The sequence below is a fragment of the Prinia subflava genome, chromosome 1 (assembly GCF_021018805.1).
Source record: "Prinia subflava isolate CZ2003 ecotype Zambia chromosome 1, Cam_Psub_1.2, whole genome shotgun sequence".
NCBI classification, from domain to species: domain Eukaryota; kingdom Metazoa; phylum Chordata; class Aves; order Passeriformes; family Cisticolidae; genus Prinia; species Prinia subflava.
This window is the reverse complement of record NC_086247.1, coordinates 42,922,306-42,938,383: the sequence shown is the minus strand read 5'-3', so window position 1 is coordinate 42,938,383 and position 16,078 is coordinate 42,922,306. Positions and strand designations below refer to the sequence as shown.

Below are 16,078 nucleotides of genomic sequence, written 5' to 3'. Positions count from 1 at the left end.
GGGAGCGAGTTGCAGTCTGGGTTACTCCAGCCATGGGGCATGGCAGCCTCATGGGGTAGGCAGCACCTGGGGTTTGGGGTGCAACCCTCCTTCTCTAGACCTGGGCATTATTGTGGTACTTAATGTTTGCTGTCGTATGCCTGAGTTAATAAACCATCTTTATCTGAAAATAAACACCTGCGGGTAGTCTTTTCTAGGCTGCTCAGGTCACATTCCTCCACAAGGTGTTGTTGGTAATTTAGTATTGTCAGAGGCATTAGTCACTGCCATAGTAGCTTAATAATGCATGGTAGGAGCCAGCTGGTAATTAACAAATTAGAGATATCATCTACATTTTCCTCAAATATTTCAGATGTAGCAAAAACAAAAGGAGAGTGCTTGGGGTGTTTAAAGCTGTTACGTATATTTGAAACATCTCATCATGTTAGGAAATGATTCATTGTTTTAAAGGTCAGCAAGGCCTCATCTTGCTGCTGTCCCAGGATTCTGTAATTCACACCGCAGAGCTGTGTGAAGCTCTTCGAAGCAGGGGGAGGGCCAGACTCCTGTCTTTTTCTTTAACACTTTAATTTTGCATCATTTAGCAAATTCATGCCAATGCCTGACTTCTGTGCCTGTTTTTAGGAGTGGCATGACTTTGTAGGTCTCAGCTGCTCTCTTTTTCTCTTAACTTCTTTCATATTAGAAGTGTCTTGAGTTGGAAGGTTATGTTTATGTGTATGTGATGGAAAGATGAAATTGGCTTGTAATTGAAGCTAAGGAGAGAAAAAGTTAACACAAATTGTATGAAACTGCAAGTCTGGGACAGACACCACAGTATGAATGAAGGTGATGATGGGTTTCATTATGTAGTGTAACTGAAATATGCTGGTATGCACAAGCTTGCTTTAACTCACTTGGCGTCTCCACGTTTTATCACCAGATGGTGACCAGCAGTTTCAAACTGAGATGCTCTCAATTACCTATGTGTGATGATTGAGCAATAGGACGCTTTGATACATCTCCCATCCATGCTGCTCCAGCCCAGCACTCCTTGATCCTCCTGCAGCCTGGCTCCAGGACTCGGCTCTGAGTATCGCAAGCCTTTGACTCTGCTTTTTCTCCGGGGCAGGATCTGATCTGGGCACTCTGAGGCAGACGAAGCAGGGAACAGAGCAAGCGATCGGAGGAGCATCATTTCTACGGGTAGGGTGTGGTGTTACTGTCTTTGTGGGGAGTGCTTGGGTACTGGCAGTAGTTTGGAGAAATATGATTTATGCCTGAAAACATTTCTTCTTGAAGATAAAAAAAATGCTTTTGAAAATGTGGCTGGGTGCTCCTTGGTACACAGTGCAGAGTTTTGTCAGACAGTTTGTATTCAAGTTTTGAACTCATGGTACAGATGTGAGCAGCTGTACAATGTAATGAAAAGCAGAGGAGAATCTGCCCTGTAGTAACTTTGCACTTTGCAACATTTAGTCACCTCCACATTGATGGAAGAGCACTGGGGATTTCAAAGCATGTGTTTCTGAAGCTTACAAAAGAAAAGGAATTCCACATGCAATATCTGTTAATATTTTTAGCCTCTTAGAGTCAAGCTGAGGTGTTTGAATGCTTCCTAATACCTTTTGGTACTAAAACACAAAGGCTGGATATAGAAAAAGACTGCTAAGTTGTTCACACAACACTATTAACGGTGTAGACTTGTTTTGTGCACTCTGAATTCTCTTCTGTTGTTCTAGGTGGCTTTTGCTTGGGGTCTTTCTGGTAGCTTTGTACTGACTGTTGCCTCAGCAGAAAACTTTCCCTGTTTGTACTGTATAACAGTAGAGCATGAAGGTGCAGGCGACACTGAGTCACAGAGCATGCAGACACGGGGGGAGAGCGATGCTGCACCTGGGCTGTGTGAGCTGGCACCCGAGAGGGCAGGCAGAAACACAGCAGCGTGCCAGCCTTTACCTGCGGTCCCACAGCGTGCTGAGAACCCAGGCACAATTGGCACATTTCCTGCTTCTTCCACTGTCCACACCAAGGAGCCTGTTGAATGCACCTCTTCTCTGGTTTTGTTGGTATTCCTGGATTTCCCTCAGTGCAGCACAAGGGCCGGCAGTAGGGGTGGTCCTGCCTGGGCTGTCTCAGGCTGTGGGGTGGGAAGCTTGGCACACACACAGGCCTGGCCAGGCTCCTGGCATCCATAGCCCAGACATGGCTGGACAGTCTCACCTGCATATCTCTCCCAGTGACAGAACAGCATTTCCTAGTGCAGGAGCTGTTCCTGCAGGCAGGGCCTTGCATTTCATCCAGGGATTACAAGGCACATCAAATTTTACTACAGTTTTCATCCCCCTGAAGCCTTTCATATACACAAACAATTTCACAGACTTCATAATGATTATGGCCTGTTAAACTGCTGTATAAATATTGGCACTACATTTTTTGAGTTATTTTTTACCCTTTGTGTTAATTCCGTTCATGACCTTCACACTTCAGGTTTTAAAATGCCACTGCATTCCATAGCAGACTAGATTGCTGTTGAGGGAAATGAAAATAACTACCATAGCAAGGGGAAAAAAATATTTCTTCAATCTGATACAGTTCATGTAATCATGGAAGGTGGTATCTTTAATACCTGTCACTCCTTTGTACTGATGCTTTCAAAATATTTGGACACAAGTCATGGAGCTTTCTGTTCACCTGGGAATGAAGAAAGACACTCAGTCTGAATGTCCTTAGTTGTTGCTTTTTTCACATTATGTTTTAGGTTAGTATTTCTGCAAAGAGGCTATCCAGAAATCCCAGAGCAATTTAAGCCTCTAAGATTTCTCCATTCTGTAGTTTATTTTGACAAAATAATAGCCACATAGCTCTGTATTAATGGATTATTGTGATACTGGAATATTGCATTCAAAACACTGCATTTCAGTACAATTGCTCAAAACCAAACATTATATAGGTAAAATATATTATTTGCTGCATTCTTTTTATTCTGAAAAAAATTTATAACATTTAACTGTATCATTTTCTGGAAAAAAGGCCCCTTGCTTTTGACACATTTTGTTCTCTGCTCTTTCTCTCTACTGTTTAAGAAAAAGAGCACAGAAAAATTGTGTTTAAGTCAGAATTTAGGTCAGAATTCATTTCTATTTCAGTCAGAATTCTGTTTAAGTCAAAATTAGGCTGTCCTCTTCGGATTTTATTTTTATTGGATATTTGGGAAGCAGTAAGCTAACCTGTGTGTTCTGTGTTCAGTCTGGATGAGTGACTAATTCCACAAAGACTGTTGCTCACTGGCTGATCACTGTACTTGCAATTTACTTTTACTCTCAAAAATGCCAAAGCCCTGCAGCTAAGCATTTTGGTTCCAAATGTAGATGGCTAAGCTTAAACCCCTTTTTTTTTCTAGTTTTTGGGACTGCCAAGTGAGATTCAGGAGTGCCCACCGGGGTTGTATTGGAAGTAGTAGAAGTTCTGGAGAAGCTGTGAGGAATTTTGGCCGAATGTGGGAGTGATCTGCTGTTAAGAGTTGTTCAGTGCTCTATTTACTCCATGCTTACAGAAAATATTTCCTTTAATTTCTGACAGCAAAGAAAAATTTCATTCCTAGCCACTGCCTTGGTGTCTTCCCTCATTAATACAAAACAACAGGTGACTGGATCTTGAAGTGTCATATCTGACATATTTGGCAGTTGTTTTCTGCTTCTTGATAGTCCTGGGATATGAACTTAAGGCTATCTCAGCTACTCTGGCCACCTCTCTGCTCACTGAAATAAAGACTGTCTGGTTCAGTCATTACTATTTGCTGAGGCTGCTTTTACAAGAGCATTTACTCTGTTTAGAGGATCCCAGACTCCGTGTGTAAAGGTCTGTGTTGGCATCTTGCAGTGAGAGTTTCCCTGCCCATGGGAACCCAGGCTTGTGTATGTATGTTTTTGAAGCAAATGGTTGTGGTGATACGTGCAGCCTTATCTGCTCAGCCTTTTCATCTGAATGGAGCCTTCCACGATGAATTGGCGGGATGAAAAATTCAGTCCATCCTGTTTAGAATTACATGTGTTTATTCAGTCTTTTGTTAGAGCTGGTGCTGTTATTCATGCACGACTTTTGCTTCCATGTAAGTTTTATTATACTTTGATCTCCTGTAGCACCCAACAAACTTTTTAAAACCACTTACCCAGAAACCATTGTTTCACTGCAATTATAAAAGAACATGCAATGAATCACAAATGTGAATATTACCCAACAAGATATTCCTAGAAACAGGAGAGCACTTACATGCAATACAATACATTTATTAATAATTTATAAGGAATCAGTTATTAAAATAATTTCTTTTTAATACTCTGGATGTGAGGAAGTGAAAAGCCTGTTCACTGAGGATGTTTGTGGGCTTTGGAAACTTTCTTAAGTTTCCATCCTCACATTCTTGTCACAGATTTGAAAAACAAAAGCTCAATTACAGTAGTTTGGGTGACTCCAGGTTAAGGTAGCTTTAGACTGTGAGTATATATGTATGCATGTATATAGACAGATGCATATATATGTGTACAGATAAATTTAACAAACTTTTGTCTTTTAGAGAAGTCCACAGTATGCTTGGTGCTTCTTTATTTCTACAGAGCTGCTCATGATGAAAGACTTTGTGTGCTGAGATCCTTTCACAGTCAGGATCTGTGGTCATTGTGAGCAGATCTCTCAAGTGAACAGAAGTCTGATAAATCTAGCTGAGCTGTCATTTCTTCACAAGGGAGAGGAGAGGAGAGGAGAGGAGAGGAGAGGAGAGGAGAGGAGAGGAGAGGAGAGGAGAGGAGAGGAGAGGAGAGGAGAGGAGAGGAGAGGAGAGGAGAGGAGAGGAGAGGAGAGGAGAGGAGAGGAGAGGAGAGGAGAGGAGAGGAGAGGAGAGGAGAGGAGAGGAGAGGAGAGGAGAGGAGAGGAGAGGAGAGGAGAGGAGAGGAGAGGAGAGGAGAGGAGAGGAGAGGAGAGGAGAGGCTCAAGAAATCTTGTTTTGAATTGTCTGTGTGAAGGTGTAGTGTTGCTACTCCCCATTCAGACATAGGACACGTGTCAGCAGACAGCAACATGAGCTCCCCTCTGTCCCTTTCCCAGGCTGGTGGGATGTACTCCAATGCCGGTCACAAGCTGCAGAGCTCACTTAGCACCACAATGTGCCCAGTGATGATGCACAGCATTTTAGCAACTGCTGAAGCTGAAACTAACTCAGAGCTGCCTTGTACCTGCACAGCTCAGGGAGGAAGCAGAGAAATTGGGGTTTGTCAATTGTGGCCCATGAAGATGCTCCTGGGGTGGTGCACATTTGTGGTGAAACCAGTAGAGTGAGAGACCTTTGCAGCATAGGGTCTGGTCTGACCCCTGCTTTTGGAGCAGAAATATTATCATTAAGAGTTCTGTCACCACTGGACAGAGATGCAGAGCACTCTTCCCTGGGCATTTCTGCCTCTGCTCCCCTGCTTTGGAGGAAAAACAGAGCAAGGGAAAGGATCAGCTGCAGACTGTAATTGTTTTGAAGCAGCTTTCCACTCCATTAGTAGAATGAAGGTACAGTCTGGGTCATTTAATTTCCCATGTTGATGTAGGCAACAAATCAGATAGATGTGTTGGGGAATTATTCACCACATCTGATAACTCAGCTTTTAAATAAAGAGCAGGACTTTCCAAACATTGGATGAAGTGGCAAAAGCAGCAGGAGAAAACAGATTAAACATTTTTTAATTGTCTTCTTTTTTAACTGCAAAACTTTGGGCAAAAGAAACTGCCATTTTCTAGAAAGAAAACTCTGTGCAACAAGTAAGTTAGTTCCAACCTAAATCCATTCTGCTTGTCATGCTGGAAAGTGCAGAAATTGTGATTCCTGTAGCAATACTTAAAATGACAAGCTTATTTAAATGAGTTTGTCTAGTGAAACTTGGCTAAAACCATCACATCAGTGGGATGATACCGTGAGAGCTTTGCAATTTAAACCAAATTTCCTTTGGCTGTGATGCCATCCTCAGCCCCATTGTGGTGAATACTGCATGTGGCTCATGCTCTGTGCTTTCCGATTGTTCTGTAGTGATTCTTCCATTTTTCCCATTTTCATGACCCCACTGTAGGCCGAAGTGCTAAAAATGTAGTGCCGTTCGCAGACCCTCTGCTTGAAGAGTGATGAGAGAAAGGCATTTCCTCTTGTTTTCAGCTGGCCAGCTGCATTCTTGAATAAACTGGATGGTGTGGTTGTGGGGCCGGGAGGGGAGATGGTCTTTGGCAAAGACCAAAATGAAGGTATTCCATGATGGCTTTGTGGGTTAGCTTTCCACATGGGATCAAATCCCCAAAGAGACCAGACTGTTTGAGTGTTAGGAAAGGAGCCCCCCCTTCTTCTGACTGCTGCTGCCCTCTGCCCTAATGGCTTTTTAGAAAGCACATCCGTTCATTCATAAATGCATTTCTTTTTCACTCGTAAATAACCCTGTTTATGCTCTAGAAGTATTTGTGGTAGGAGACAGTGCATTGCATACATAAACTTTTCATGGCTTTAAATGCAGTATTACCCTTTGGGTCCTTTTTCAGAGATGTTGAGCATCTCTAACTCTGAAGGCCGTGGAAAGTCTACATGGCAGTCACACATAACTCTTTACCAGGTATCTCGTGTTCTTTTTTCAACACCAGACCTTAGTACTCACAATTCAACTGTTTGTTAAGGTGAATTCTTTATCTTCTGTCTCCTATCTATCAAATCTTATAATTTATCCTTGTTTTATGCTGTCATGTGCATGATCCAGAACAACAGTTCTTTTGGCCCTATAAAAAACCTGATGGGTAAAATGGCTCAAAAAATAATCTGCACTGGAAATCTTATTAAAAGTAAAATTCAAGTAGTTATTACAAAATTGACAGTCCAATTCATTCACCTGTCCAGGGCAGAATGGAAGGTCAACTAAAATTTGAACCCTTGGTAAGGAAATGTCACTTCCTATTAGTGTAACAGGCACTCCAAAGATAGGATCACACATTACTGAAGGTAAGAGGTGCAAAAACCCACTTACAGACATAAAAGCAACATCCTGTACAAGTATGGTTATTGAGTAGAACATTGGTATTATAATCTCTCAAATGACAGCTTTATCTGACTGTAATTCATCATGAAGTAGAGTTTCTGGTGTGTCAGGAGTTCTCTTGACCTGATGCAAGAACTTTACAGCTTAACTTTATGACCTCGGGGAATTAAATAGGTTATCACAATCCTAAATCTAATCTTTCTCGGCCTGGAGATACTCAAATTCCTGAGAACTGTAACCAATACATTCAGAAATTAGCTCCTAGGTGGGATCTTCCATGTCCTACGTGTGTCACTGTAGAAACATTTTAGGTCTGTCCAGTGAATTAGGAAAGGAGACTTCAATGCCAAGTGCTCTTTGTAGTCACAGGGATAGATCTGAGGTACGGTTCTGACCACACTGTCATCACATGGCTCTGCAAACACTCGTTTACTGCCTCAGAAGAAGGAACTGTTTTGTTCCTCTTTCTCCAGAGGTTGGTATGGGTGAAACCTGCTCAAGTTTTCCTTACAGCATGCTGATAGGATTGCCTGTTGCTTGTCCAGGGATCCTGTTTCTTGCAGCTAATCTGAACATGCATCTCAGGTTTCTTTTCAGTCTGCTGAAATAGGACTGTGATAATTTTATCTCGACAGCCTGTACGGCTCCGCTCGTATTCAAGCGTCAGTCTGACTGGCTGTGGGTTTCAGGCACATGACCTTGGGAGAGGTACAGACTATTCATATTGTGAAAGCCTTCTTTATCAGGGCAATATGTGTGTGCATGTGGCTGGTATAGCTTTGTAATGCCATGGCAGACACAAGATACTGTCCTTCGGTGTCTCTCGCTGGCCAGACTGGCCACAAAACAGTTTTACGGAGCTTGTCCAGGTTCAGCTGGCAGCTCTGCCTGCTCTCTGCTTCCCTCCTGGTTTTGTTTTATTGCCTGTTTTCAGCTCAGTGTAGAATCGTTCACAGTGTTGTCCATGATAAATAAAATGTGTAAATTCCTGACTGTGTAATAGATTGGTAGCACCACCAATTAGGAAAGTTGCCCAGCAGTTCCCATTATAGTACCTTACAGTTTTTCAGAGTATTTGTAAAACTTTTAATGTCTGAACTGAAATTTTTCTAGCTAGCTGTTTTCCTCAGCCTGAATATTTTTGAATATTTCAGCAAAAGTGATTCAGTAAGACTGAGGACAAGACTGGCATAAAAATAAGTTTGGTTTCTTCACATTTAAAGAAAACCTTGGATTATTTTCTTTGGTGTGCTTTAGTGTTCTTTTACACTGGAACAAGGATGTAAACTTCAGTAGAACACATGACCTTTGCGTGAGTAGTACTTCTCTTATTTGTCCCTGTGGAAATGTGCCTGTTTGGCCTGCACAGTAGCCCTGAAGGGAAAATAAATCCAGAGCAGCTTATCCATGTTAAGAACTGGCTGCAGATGAAGATCCTTGATGGAACCAGTCTCTATATGGGTGCTGGGGAGTCTGCAGGTGTGCTGGTGGCACCCAAGTTGTTCCTTGGTCCTTGAGCAGTTGTCAGGGTTTCTGCTGTATTTGTCTTCACATGGATTGAGTGCACAGGTGTGTACTGAGAAGTCAAATGCTGTACCCCTAAGTCTTGCACACGCTGAGGGCAAAGCTGCAGCTTTACAGGCAGCCTGAACTTTGACATCTCCAGTCTCTTAAACACTGAGGCCACTAAAGCCAACAAACACATAGCATTTCTGTTCCTGAATTCCTCAGGAATAATTCTGCATATAGTGTGGTATTGTCCGTGTTTTGTGGAGTAAAGGTGACAGAATCTCCAGTTTCTGGTAGTAATTACACTGCTTAGCATTCAAAACAGCCTTGATCGAGGATCCCAGAGCACACTGGGCTTTCCCATCTTTCTCACATGATGTGTTTATGGCATCTACACTTCTGGCAGCACTCTGGTAGGACAGGGCAGCGGGGCGGGAGAGGAACTCTGCTTGTTCTTGGACATTACTGTCTCAGGGGAAAGAAAGTGGCTTACATTCTAAGTTTAGTTTATGAAGCACTGCTTCTCAAAGCTCCTGGGTTTTACCATACTTGCAGCCCTTAGTTGAACAGATGTCAGAAAAAGGCAAACAGAAGGAAGATGAATGTGTGAACACTTCAAAACTTTTGTTATGGCACACTGGCCAGTACCGAGTAGAAAATAATCCCGCTGTCATTAGTGTGTTTGATGTTAGGATTACACCTCTGTTCAGCTCTGCATTTTTTGTTGTTGCTGTTCTCTTTTAGCAATTTCCCTTTTCTTCAGAAAGAGCCTTTTGATTCAATGCCTGTTTTGTTCAGTGTGGTTAGATGAATGTTTTTTCCTACTTAGTAAATGCCCCGTGCTTACTGTATTCTATTCATGTGAGTAGGTTTGCTTGAGATCAGTGTGAATGTTGCATGTTGGGGTTAGCAAAGAGTTAATATTTTTTACTAAGCTGCATAATACTTCTGGATACATTTCTCTATTGATCCCCCAATCCTCTTAGGTCTGCCTAAATAAGTTCTTTATGATGGAAAATAACTTTGCAATTTATAAAGCTGTGAGATCACTTTCCCCTCAAAAGATCATCTTTATATAGTCCTTCTTGCTTTCAGACTCGCTGCTCCTGCTCCAGTTTCCTCTCTGGTAGTAATGGTTTAGGGATAAATAATAATAATAAAGTTTGCAGGAAATTGTGTTTTTTAGAAACTCAACTTGAACCTGATGAAAACATGAACAAAGTTCTGGTAAGTGGGGGTCGTAGCATCTTAAAACATAAATCAACAGGTCCTGCCCCCAGTTATCCATAATAACAGAGGTTTGGGATTTTTTTCTGATCTCCTTCATAAGATTTTCTGTGTTTATTTGTTATTCATTTTACTTCACTGGACCCCATGTTTTTTGACTGCTTGATGAGAAGTGTCCTGGCCAAGGCGTAAAGAGCATGGAGAGGGTATGAGTATATCTCAGTGACTCCAGTCTACAAACAGTTTCCAAAGTTATAAAATAATTCATCAACTGGACAACTAAAAATATCATAGTCGAGTGGTTCATTAAAGAGCCTTTTATTAATGTGAGGCAGATTTTCCCACTACAGAGGAACACATGTTTGGAAACAAGTAAAATGAAGACATCCTACATCCCAGCAATTTACTCCAGACAGAGGTTGCCTTCCTGACGTCTTCAGGAAAAGCGTCAGTTTTACATACTCTGTGTCGTGACCCACAGGCCTTGGTAAAGCAATGTGTTAAGGGTTTCAGAAAGCTGTGCTGAACTGGGTCATTATTTCAATTTAAATCCTACCTGAATAAATGGATAACCAGCTGCTTAGACCAAAATACTTCAATTAAAGACAGGAGAGTAACTAGTAAATTCCATGGATAAACATATTTCCCACATAATAATGCAGGAAAATTGTTAACCTCATGTTACAAAAAGAAGGGTGCTGAACAGCACGAGCTGATGTGCAGATACGAGCAACTGTGAGTTTATATTGCTCTTGCAAGTGGTTTCGTGTGTGCAGAAATAACTGCTGTGCAGGCCAGGCTGGGTGCCAGAGTCGTCAGCTCTGCTTGTATGGTGCTGAGGTTGCCAGCACTTACCCTAAAACTGACGTAGCTGTTGGCATAGCGGAGACTCAGAATGTTCGCTTTGATGTCTGAGATACAATGGAGTGTGGAGGTGACTCCTTTGCAAATGGAGCAGCAGAGATACAAATCTTCATGTCTGTGACGAGAAGCAGCAGCTGGGTGTTTGCTGAAGGCTGGAGAGGGGAGTGGGAGAGCAGAGCACGAGCAGGATTTTTCTCTTGGTATCTTGCCGCTTCCCAGGTGCTCTGACCGGAGCCTCACCACAGCATTTTGTTGGGCTGAGTCCAGAGCAGCAAAAGTCGGTGAGGGGACTGCAGCACCTCCCATGTGAAGACAGGCAGAGAAATTGGGAACTGTTCAGCCCAGGGAAGAGAAGGCTGCGTGGAGACCTCACAGCAGCCTTCCAGTACCTGAAGGGGGCCTACAGGGAAGCTGGAGAGGGACTCTTCATAGGACCTGTAGTGACAGGACAAGGACTAATAAGTACAAATTGAAGGAGGGGAAATTTAGGTTAGAAATCTGGAAGAAATATATAGGTGGGGAAGCACTGGAACAGGTTGTCCAGATGTGAATCCCATCCCTGGAAGTGTTCAAGGCCAGGTTGGATGGGGCTCTGAGCAAGCTGGTGTAGCAGAAGGTGTCCCTGCCTTTGGCAGGGGAGTTGGAACTAGATGGTCTTTAATGTCCCTTCCAACTCAAACCATTCTGTGATTTTGTTAGCAGACAAGTTTCTGTCTACAAATGGGTTCAGAGAAGAAGGCTTAAAAGACAGAAAAAATGTCCTAGGTCCAAAAACATTTAAAATCTTGGCAGTGCAACTACAAGTAAAACTCTGTGACAGTTACTCTCCAGTCATATTAATCAAGTGGCCTTTACACAACAAAACTATTCAGATTATCAGCTGGGAAGTGGAGTTGGGATGTCAGCTCAAGTAGACTCACTCTACTGACAGTAAACATAACTTTGCAGATGAAACTTTGCCTCTGGCTGCATGATAAAGGAACTGAAACTGTCGCTCTTGGATATGGTTCTCAGGATATGTGATACTGTGAGATGTGCTCCTCATCCCAGGAATTTGCACCTTATGCAGCTGAAAAAGAAAAAAAAAATATATAGGCATTGCATGAAGAAATGAGATACAGCTCATTCACATGGCATATGTCATCAGTTAATAGGTAGCACAGCATATTCCAAAACTCCTTTGAAAAATATTGTCTTGTTTGAGGTTTCTCTTTCTAGCTAAAAGGTACTTTCAGTCCTTCTACCCTCAGGAGCAGAAGCTAGTATTTTTAGAGCATCTTTGTTTTCATACTCTCCTAGGATGTGTCCTACCTTACTACTACCTCTTTTCATTTGGTAACTTCTGTTTGGAATTAAGGATACTCAAATGTAAAATACTGATTCTTAGAGAAGCTATTAAAACCGAAGTTTACCTTTTATGAGGCACTGCAGCCTACATGAGTTCTGTTTGTGCATTGCTTTGTCTTGCCAAACAGTTTCGTTTCTATATATCCCAGAGCATGGCAATTTCTTGGGCAGGGGTGATTTCTGTCTTTGTTTTTTGCTCCAAGGCTATGGTCAGTGCTAGAGAAGAAGGACAGTTTGCCCTAATTGGGTCAGATTCTGGCTTCTGAGAGCACCTTAGTGTTCAGCTCATTAAAAAAATAGCACAGAAACAGTGAGAATAAAGGATATAATCTCCGTAAAAGCAGCTTTAGGTCTGAGCAACCTGACAGGGTTCTCACTCATGGTTGTGGAGGACATGTATTAAAGACTACAAAGAAAGCTGCAATTCTTTCAGATAAATCAGCTAGTCTGATTACCATTATTATTAATACTTTAGAGGGAAAAAGCTGATTTGGAAATGAACTTTTTGAAGCAATGTGTCATTTTTATATCATTTTGGAAAGAGCACTGGCATCCAGATTCATATATCTAGCTGAAGAAGTGCAGATCTCAACATACTAAATAACTCACTGACTGACACCCTATCCTAGTAAACACACCAGAGGTTTGCCTCTGGCACCAGGACAAACTAGGATGGCACAGCACGTGTTCATACTGCTGAACTCAGTCTCTAGACTGGGTGGCCACAAGCAAACAGCCTGCTGGAAATGTCTCTCTACTCTGCAAACTCCCAAACTCTGCCCAGGAGCCCTCTGGAGCAAGGTGGGCTGTTTAGGCCCACAACTGTGCCAGGGATGCTGTGGTGTTGTAGCAGTGAAGGCAACAGCTCCAGCTCTCAGGAGCACATCCTTGCCCAGTGTCACTTACTAATATAGACATATTCTTATCAGGGAGATGGGACCAGATAAAGAAGAAGCCATGGTTTGGTTGCTGTCACTTTCCATTGTGTTGCAAGACGTGGTTATGAACCCTGTTGAACGCTGTTATTGAATAACTCTGGGCAGCCTGCCCCCTAACAGCTCCGGAGTTAAGTTGGAACAAACCTGCCCTGGGAAAAGCCAGAGCCCAGCTTGACTGCTTTTCTTCTGCTGGGCAGGATCTTGCTGTCAGTGGGGTTTTTCATAACACATTAAACGTTTGCTTTCAAAAGCCATCAAAATATTTGTGGGGAAATCTTGACCTTGGATACAAAAAAGTTTGTCTCCTGGGCCCAGCACTGTACTTGGTATGCTGCAGTAAATCACTGAAGCCCTAATTTCTGGCATTAATTTTTTTTTCCAAATTCCTCTATATCTGGCATTCTGTTTTCTCTGTTTACAAAGAAATATTTTTATTGGTACCTCAGTGTACATAACATGGTGATATTACTGTGGATTGGGTAACAACACGTAGCTCTGTTGTCCTGGAGTTGCCGGATACCACTGATGCATGTGTGCAAATAGCTAAACAATCCAAATGGGAAAAAATTGGTTTTGGAAGGATACTGAGCTTCCAGGGCTTGTCAGCATCAATTCCAGTAGATCCAAATTGTGTCAGGATGTGCTTGCACGTAGATGTGAGAGAAATCACAGTCAGGAGGTGAACTGAAGGACCAGCACTGCACAGCTTTCATTCCTTTTCAGAGGAGTTTTCCTGAGTCATGGCTGTGAAGGAAATGTTTGTTCATATGCACGATACTAAGCAGACAATTCATTCCACACATACTGTTAAAATTAAGTGCCCAAAATTTGTATCCATTTCTAACTGTAATGTGAAGATCTGTTTTCTGGTTGCCCAAATTGTTGTTTTCAAATACCATAATAATGGGCATAGTGGGAAAGCTTAAATGTAGTAGAACTGCCCATCTGGTTTTGCTCTGTTTCACTGATGATCACAGGGATAGAGCAGGCTGAGAGATTTGGTGTTGTTCAGCCCAGAGAAGACTGAAGGAAGACCTTGGAGCAGCCTTCTGGTACCCGAAGGGGATCTGCAAGGAAGCTGGAGATAGTGAGACTTTACAAGGGCATGTAGCCATAGGACAAGGGGGAATGGCTTTAAGTTGAAAGAGTGTAGGTTTGGATTAGATATTAGGAAGAAATTCTTTACTGTAAGAATGGTGAGACACTAGAACAGGTTTCCCAGAGAAGTTGTGGATGCCTCATATCTGGCAGTGTTCATGTCCAGGTTGGAAGGGGCTGTGAGCAACCTGGTCTAGTGGAAGGTGTCCATGCCCATGGCCTGGGCATTTGAACTACCTGATCTTTAAGGCCCTTTCCAACACAAACTATTCTATAGTTCATGTTACCCACAGTATCCAAAGGCTTAAGGAAAGAAAAATTCACTGCTGCATAGGCCAGCTAAAACTGCTGAACGCTCTGCAGTTTAATCATAACAATAAACATAGTGACATTTTTAGGGAGGTAGATTTATTTCTTTTCTTAGAAATAAATTCTGTGCTGAGTAAGCAGGCTACTTCTGTAGTTTCCTTGGCATAAATCAGAAATTTGATTTGACATATATATGAGATTCATGCTTTGGGGTAAAGTTTCTAGTTTAATTTGCAAATATTTTCATTTTCCTTGGGCACAAGAATCCTTCTGCTCATCCTTCCTTCAGTCGGGTGATGCAGGAGCTTTGGTTTCCGGTTCAGTGTTCATAGTTTCGTGTTTCTATAGTTAACACACCCACAGTGTGATCAAATAAGTTTTTGGATAATGGTGTTCTGCATGTGATTTGCCATCACTGGGCTTTTAAAGTCTCAGGCAGAGCAGAACTGTTGTATCCAGCTCAGGAGTTGATCCACAGCCTAATATGGATGTAGAATGTTTCTGGCCTCAGCCTCTCTGAGCACGTTCAGAGCCTGCCAGGATCTCACTTTGGACTGTTTGCACGATGAATTCATCCTAAGCAGTAAACAAAATGTCGTTAATGCTCTAAATAGACTGCCCTGTTTCCTGGGTTCTCTGTAGTTCAGCTGTTATTCAACTTCAACAACATGATTTTTTTCAAATCAGAAAATCAGCATTTCAGCTTTTTGTTGCATCTGTGCAGGGCATATAGCTAAACTGTGGCACTGTGAAGCATCTGTTTTGCTTAAAAACTAAACTCTGAAGAGCATTTTAGTTCTTCTTTAATGGTGCTGTTGTTTCACATTTACAAATTCTCTGCTTTTAAAACTTATCCTGAGAATGATGTTGTAAATGTAGTACTATCATGCTAGAAAGAACTGAGGGGTTCCTGGGTAGTACATCAGTAGTCCTGGGCAAGCAGCTCCCAGTGGCCCTGTTCAAGCAGGAGGTGGGAGCAGATGACCTCCAGAGGTCCTCCCCAACCACAGCCACTCTGCAGGTCTGTGACACGGTTCATTTGCTGCCTCCACAAGATAGATCCTTTTCCTGTGAGAGCAGCCACCTGAACATGGGTGTTAACCACCTACTTAATTTTCTGTTGTTTATAGTTGTCAGAAAGAAGATTAAAACTCAAAATCTCTCTCTGGTGGCATTGTCTCCCTAGGAAATCTTGGATGTGCGTTCTCTGGCCATGGTGTGTGTTCATATGGGTCATTTGGTAGTGGAGGATCTGGACGTTGCACAAGAGCCCACCTCAGTGGTTTTAAAAAGTAATGGTATCTGTAGGAAAAGTCCTGTGGGGTCCTAAGATGTAAACCAGTGTGTTCCAATTTCTATAAAAATATAGTCCAAAAAGAAGAAAAAAGGCATTCCATCTGGAATGTTATTTCTGGCCCTTGTTTGTTTGTGTTAAATGGAAGGTCTAGAGGGAAGAGACTTGTTTCTCCATTTTAGCCAATGCCCTTGAATGGAAGGGATTCTCTTGCTAAGTTTTATCTCTGCCAACTATGGCTGTTAATCAGTTCATCAGGTCTCCCCACTTGTGCTTCAGTGTATTGAACCTGAGAGTCATCAAAGAATTACAAAAGCTGCTTTTTTTGGGAAGTCTGAATTACCTTCAGGGAGTTGCTGGACCTTCCCAAATAGTAAGAAACTCTTTCATAATTTCATGTGGCTGATCTCTGACCACTGTTAATCATGTGCTTTAAGTGTTGTAGTTGCTTTCCTTGTTAC

The 16,078-nt window shown here is 42.3% G+C and overlaps 1 protein-coding gene across 7 annotated transcripts in view; it reads left to right on the top strand.

The window, feature by feature from the left end:
- DTNA (dystrobrevin alpha) overlaps positions 1-16,078 on the top strand; it is a 222,719-nt gene that overhangs the window by 53,634 nt on the left and 153,007 nt on the right. For 4 of the 7 annotated variants that reach the window (XM_063394688.1, XM_063394706.1, XM_063394680.1 and 1 more), the window contains exon 2: positions 1,112-1,185. The exons of the other annotated variants lie outside the window; for them this stretch is intronic. The gene's annotated coding sequence lies outside the window, so the exon portion shown is untranslated. The remainder of the gene's footprint in view (positions 1-1,111; positions 1,186-16,078) is intronic. 7 annotated transcript variants of the gene reach the window in all.